The 6,512-nt window shown below is 43.3% G+C and overlaps 2 non-coding genes across 2 annotated transcripts; both read right to left on the reverse strand.

Moving 5' to 3' along the window:
• Nucleotides 1–1,947: 1,947 nt before the first annotated feature.
• On the reverse strand, nucleotides 1,948–2,019 carry TRNAQ-UUG. The gene has a single exon. It is a non-coding gene; the product is annotated as a tRNA-Gln (tRNA).
• A 945-nt stretch (nucleotides 2,020–2,964) lies between these two features.
• Nucleotides 2,965–3,036, reverse strand: TRNAQ-UUG. Its single transcript has one exon. It is a non-coding gene; the product is annotated as a tRNA-Gln (tRNA).
• Nucleotides 3,037–6,512: the final 3,476 nt, after the last annotated feature.

Raw genomic sequence — 6,512 nt, forward strand, 5'->3', positions numbered from 1 at the left:
GGGACTTGGTTATAGTAGGCGGAGACTTAGGGGACTTGGTTATAGTAGGCAGGTTCTGCTGGGCGTCTCCTTCTCCTAGGCTGTAGTGCTGGCCAATCACAGTGCAGAGCTCACAGCCTGGGAGATTTTTCTCTCCCAGGCTGTGAGCTCTGCGATGCGATTGGCCAGCGCTACAGCCTAGGAGAAGGAGACGCCCAGCAGAACCCGCCTACTATAACCAAGTCCCCGAACATACCAGAGGACATAACGGGAGAACGGAGCGGTGCCCATGGATAATAGTAAGTGCAATGAGATCCCTGGGCGGCGCTCTACATGTCTGTATACTTAGTTCACAATGTCAGGATCGGTGAAAGGTCCTCTTTAAAGGGAGTCTGTCACCACATTTGAGCCTATTAGACAGATCCAATAGCGTTATATGTGCCACCCAGAAGTTTAAAACAGTACCTTTGTTGCATATACCGGAGTCTTGTTTGAGCCAAAAATGAACTTTGTAGGTTCTGTAAATGTGCTGTCTCAAGTGCCCAGGGCGGCGTCTCAATCTTCCGAGCCCAAGACCGGACCTCCCCAACGGCTTATAACCCCGCCCTCCGTGTGCCTCTGCCCGCCCGTTTACACTCCTCCTCTCTCCTTTTCCACTGCGCCGCAGGAGAGAGGAGGAGTGTAAACGGGCGGGCAGAGGCACACGGAGGGCGGGGTTATGAGCCGTTGGGGAGGTCCGGTCTTGGGCTTGGAAGATTGAGACGCCGCCCTGGGCACTTGAGACGGCGCATTTACAGAACCTACAAAGTTCATTTTTGGCTCAAACAAGACTCCGGTATATGCAACAAAGGTACCGTTTTAAACTTCTGGGTGGCACATATAACGCTATTGGATCTGTCTAATAGGCTCAAATGTGGTGACAGACTCCCTTTAATCCCAGAACCCCGAGATCATATGGTGTATATTGAAATTAGTTTGAGAGAACTTCCCCAGCCATCCTGCTTCTCACCTCCCCTTACCGGCTCCTATGTTCTATTGTAACCTACCACTGGCCTGTTATGTATCTAGGTAATAGGAGCAAGATGGCTGCCAGCTTCTATACCTGCCCAGATGTTGTGTTCCATTCATAATCCCTCATCCTCTTATTTCAAAATTGTTCATGTGTGAAGAAAGAAAAAGTTAACGAGAAGCCAATTTCCAAAAGATCTCTCTATATTGACTGTCCAATGCAAATAAATTGTTTGGTCAGGCCCAGGGAAGGGGTTTGTAGGAGTGATTATCCATCCACCAAGCAAGATGGCAGAAAAAACACAGGGCCACATCTTAAGTGCTGATAGTTAAGTGGTAAGTGGTCAAGAACTTTCATTGGTGGGTCAAATCTGATCTTTCAACATGAGTTCTAGTCCTTTTCATGGCTTAAAGGATAACTGTCATATTTTCACTCAATTTTCATATATGTTGTAGCTGCTGTGGTGATAATCCATAATCACTAATTATTGTGTTCATATACCACTCGTTTAATAAGATTCCGTCCATAGCAACTGCTCCTCAAAAGACTTCTTTCTGACTATCTTTTCAAGATGGCCGCCGATGCCCTGAGGCTAAGACCTCCCTCCCTAACTACCCAGAATTCATTCGCCTCATCTTGGGAACTTCGCAGCCTCACCCCGACCAATCGGCTTTCACTAGACTTAAACACGCCCTCTTCCGCCTGAGTAGTTGATCGCGAATATTCTAATTGAGAATTTTTATCACGAATATCGGAACTATCCCGGTCCGACGGGAGCGCGCACGCAGTGTTCGGGACAGCCCACTACTAAATGCACTTTAAAATGCAATCACGTTGAATAGTATTGTACTATAAAACAAGTAATGTAAAGAAAGTAATAAAGAACAGGAATTTCAAAAATTGTACTATAAAACAAGTAATGTAAAGAAAGTAATAAAGAAAAAGAATTTCAAAAAGTTAGGTCCCACCGAGATTTGAACTCGGATCGCTGGATTCAAAGTCCAGAGTGCTAACCATTACACCATGGAACCTTTGTTAAAATTCATGGTTGACACACCCACACAGCTTGTCAAGTTGAAGGATATTTTAGCTTTAAAATAGTTCACGCCCTTAAACACACCCTCCTCCTCCTGAGTAGTTGATTGCAAATATTCTAATTGCGAATTTTTATCACGAATATCAGCACTATCCCGGTCCGACTGGAGCGCGCACACAGCGTTCGGGACTGCCCACTACTACGTTCTCCGTCTTCTGTATATAGAAGATAGGAGACGGAGGACACCTAGCAACACTGTTTTAGCCGCACCACTGAAATGCCTGGGGGAGGAAAGAACATGCTACAATTACTAGGTAATTCAATACCTATACAAAAGTATAAACTAGGGAACTAAAGTAAACTTCACCAGACCAATCCAATTACATAAAAAAATATATATGACAGTTACCCTTGAATTTTTTTTAAATTATTTTATAAGGCATGTGTCATTGTTAGGTATCAACCAGATATATGTCTGGCAGAAAAGTCTCCTGGCTTGATTTTGGCATTTCAGTTTTCAGGGATGTATTCAACGAGCTGAATAAATGAAAAGTTATGGTGACGCTAATAAGTAAAAAAAAAATTCCTATTGTGAAATATGAAAGATCATAACTGGTTAGAAAGGTAATTGTGCATACTTCTGGCACTCATTTCCATAAAAACAGATGCTTTATTGATCCTTGATTGAAAATGTCATCCATAACTACAAAAGTGGTGATTAACACAGACCTACCAACAACAACCAACCTATCCTTACTCAAGGTCTTAACTGGAGCCAATACGGAGGTCTGAAGCACCACTCAGATGCATGGGGAAGATTATGGAATTATAGCCAGGGAAACATTTATCTATATCTGTAAAATGTAATCACGTTGAATAGTATTGTACTGTAAAACAAGCAATTTAAAGAAAGTAATAAAGAACAAGAACTTCAAAAATTAGGTCCCACCGAGATTTGAACTCGGATCGCTGGATTCAAAGTCCAGAGTGCTAACCATTACACCATGGAACCTATGGGAAAAATCTTTGTTGATGCATCCCCACAGCTTGTCATGTTGAATGATATTTTTGTTTTTTGGACTTTTTAAAGACCTACTTAGGGTAGCTTTAGAATAGCTGAATAAAACATTACAATCCATACTACTACTTCCATCTTCACCTTTGACGGTTCTCTCCAAATATTACCTTCTCCTATCTATGCTGGTGTCTTATATTTCAGAGAAACCTTTGAGCCTCCTCAAACATCAAGGCTGGGGAGTGACTACAGCTTCTGAATGGGAGCAGCATGGAAGCTATAGCTTGTGAACAAAAACTTCAACCTCTGACAAAATCTTGTTGATGCTGTACACAAAAGTGACACCTTCAGGCCAGAGGAGAAAGTGCAGGTATCTGGGAAAAATGTAATTATGTGAAGAATTTTTTTTTGTGCTTCTGCAAAACTAAATGTACTTCCACAGGTTCCTCGTCATTCTTTATTCTTCAGTTCCTTAAAGGGGTTGTCTAAGATTTTAAAATTTATAAACAATCCTCATGATAGGTCATCAGTATCTAATCAGCGGGGTCTGCCAACCCCCTGAATCGGCTGTTTTGACTTACCTAGAAGTAGGAAGAACTACACAGCTTTGTCCATTGTGTAGTAGATCTAGCTAAAAACTGCAGCACTTCTCCTATTCACTTCAGTTAACAGTTCCGTCCACTACATGATGGAATGGGCTGTGTAGTTCCACCTCCTACTTCCGATGTGAGACCTACAACAAAACAGCTGCGCAGCGGGGTGCAGGGGGTCGGACCCCCATCGATCAGATATTAGCCTATGCTGAGTATATATTACATTGTGTTTTTGGCTGACCATTGAATATAAAATAAAATGTTTAACGGGTTTGTCTGCAATCATTTAAAATCACAGACCAGCCCTTAAAATGTCTTACAAATACCTCATATTAAGATCTATGCTGAGGACAGTGATAGAGAGAGGAGACAGTGGAGTAACGGGGGGGAAGATGGATTAGACAGGCAACAGAGTTGAGGATACATCGGAGGGGTCTGAGAGTGCTAGATGGGAGGCCACAGAGGAGGAAGTTACAGTAGTCTAGGTGGGAGATGAAGAGGGCCATAGGCGTCCGCACGGGGTGTGCCTGGGCACACCCTAATCAAGCCTGCTGGCCGGCGAATACTAATGAAGCACTTCCATTTTGAAAGCGCTCATTTGTAACGGAGGACCAAAAAGTGGTGAACGCTCTGTGCTTACCGCTTCCTGGTCCTCGGCTTTCGGCTGTGCATGGCTGCACACAGCGCGAGGCACTTTGTGACGTCACGCTGTGCGCGCCAGTTCAGAGCGCACAGCCGATTGCCGACATCAGGAGGAAGAAAATTGCGGGTGGCGAGGAGCATATGGGGGCTAATGAGAGGCATATGGGGGCTAATGAGAGGCATAATGGTGGGCTAATGAGAGGCATAATGGGGGCTAATGAGAGGCATAATGGGGACTAATGAGGCATAAGGGCTGATGATGGGCGATAATGAGGCATAAGGGCTGATGATGGGGGCTAATAAGACATAATGGGGGCTAATGAGAGGCATAAGGTCTGATAATGGGGGCTAATGAGGCATAAGGTCTGATAATGGGGGCTAATGGCATAAAGGATATATATATATATATATATATATATATATATATATACAGTACAGACCAAAAGTTTAGACACACCTTCTCATTCAAAGAGTTTTCTTTATTTTCATGACTATGAAGGCATCAAAACTATGAATTAACACATGTGGAATTATATACATAACAAACAAGTGTGAAACAACTGAAAATATGTCATATTCTAGGTTCTTCAAAGTAGCCACCTTTTGCTTTGATTTATGCTTTGCACACTCTTGGCATTCTCTTGATGAGCTTCAAGAGGTAGTCCCCTGAAATGGTTTTCACTTCACAGGTGTGCCCTGTCAGGTTTAATAAGTGGGATTTCTTGCCTTATAAATGGGGTTGGGACCATCAGTTGCGTTGAGGAGAAGTCAGGTGGATACACAGCTGATAGTCCTACTGAATAGACTGTTAGAATTTGTATTATGGCAAGAAAAAAGCAGCTAAGTAAAGAAAAAAGAGTGGCCATAATTACTTTAAGAAATGAAGGTCAGTCAGTCAGCCGAAAAATTGGGAAAACTTTGAAAGTAAGGGCTATTTGACCATGAAGGAGAGTGATGGGGTGCTGCGCCAGATGACCTGGCCTCCACAGTCACCGGACCTGAACCCAATCAAGATGGTTTGGGGTGAGCTGGACCGCAGAGTGAAGGCAAAAGGGCCAACAAGTGCTAAGCATCTCTGGGAACTCCTTCAAGACTGTTGGAAGACCATTTCAGGGGACTACCTCTTGAAGCTCATCAAGAGAATGCCAAGAGTGTGCAAAGCAGTAATCAAAGCAAAAGGTGGCTACTTTTAAGAACCTAGAATATGAGATATTTCCAGTTGTTTCACACTTGTTTGTTATGTATATAATTCCACATGTGTTAATTCATAGTTTTGATGCCTTCATAGTCATGAAAATAAAGAAAACTCTTTGGATGAGAAGGTGTGTCCAAACTTTTGGTCTGTACTGTGTATATATATATATATAATTCTCCAAAGAAGAGGCAGCACTCCAGTGTATTGAAGGTGAAAAAGACCCGCTTTATTGTCCCTCTGCAACGTTTCAACTGCTCATTGCAGTCTTTATCAAGCATACAAAATGGTGCCAAAACATCCACATTTATACCCACAATACCTTGTGAGCCAATTAGTGATAATTATACAATCAAGTAGAAAAGACATATAGTATAAAATACATAAACAGACCAGTGATCGAAAATCTCTTATACAACTTGTAGGGCGGGAATTGCAAATAGTTAAAAATCACATATTTCATTGTGTCCTCAAATAAAGTGCTATAGATCATAAATTGATCATAAATTGATCAGGGTGATCACCTGTGTGTGAAATCAATTATTAGTAAATAGCCAATCGGCCACATAGACTATAAAAACAACTACTTACACAGCAGTGTAATCGGATGGCGCCAACCCCAGCGTCCCATGTCGGCCAGTACGCATGTCCGGTAACCAGGGCACCAGTGCACGCTAAGTCACGCGACCCGTCACCTGACCACACGTGATCAGTGACGACGATCGCAAGGCGTGAACAGGTAACCGGCCTCCACCATTGGTGCACGTGACGCACCAGAAACGGCACCCGTGTCACCAAGTCACAGGGTCACATGACAACATCACGTGAGCCGTAACCCGGCGACTAAACGGCATCCCAGATCTAGCGAACCACAACCATCAAAGGTGAAAGGGCACCGCCGTAGGAAGACATGGAGGGGCATGTACAATTCATCCTGAGGTTTAAGGGTCTGGAGACGATGTATCCAGTGTACGGTCACCACCCCGTCTGGCCCTAGGGACTTGATCAATGATCATACATTTTAACTCTCTTTCGGTATGGCCACA

This window comes from Bufo bufo, chromosome 1 (genome assembly GCF_905171765.1).
Source record: "Bufo bufo chromosome 1, aBufBuf1.1, whole genome shotgun sequence".
NCBI classification, from domain to species: domain Eukaryota; kingdom Metazoa; phylum Chordata; class Amphibia; order Anura; family Bufonidae; genus Bufo; species Bufo bufo.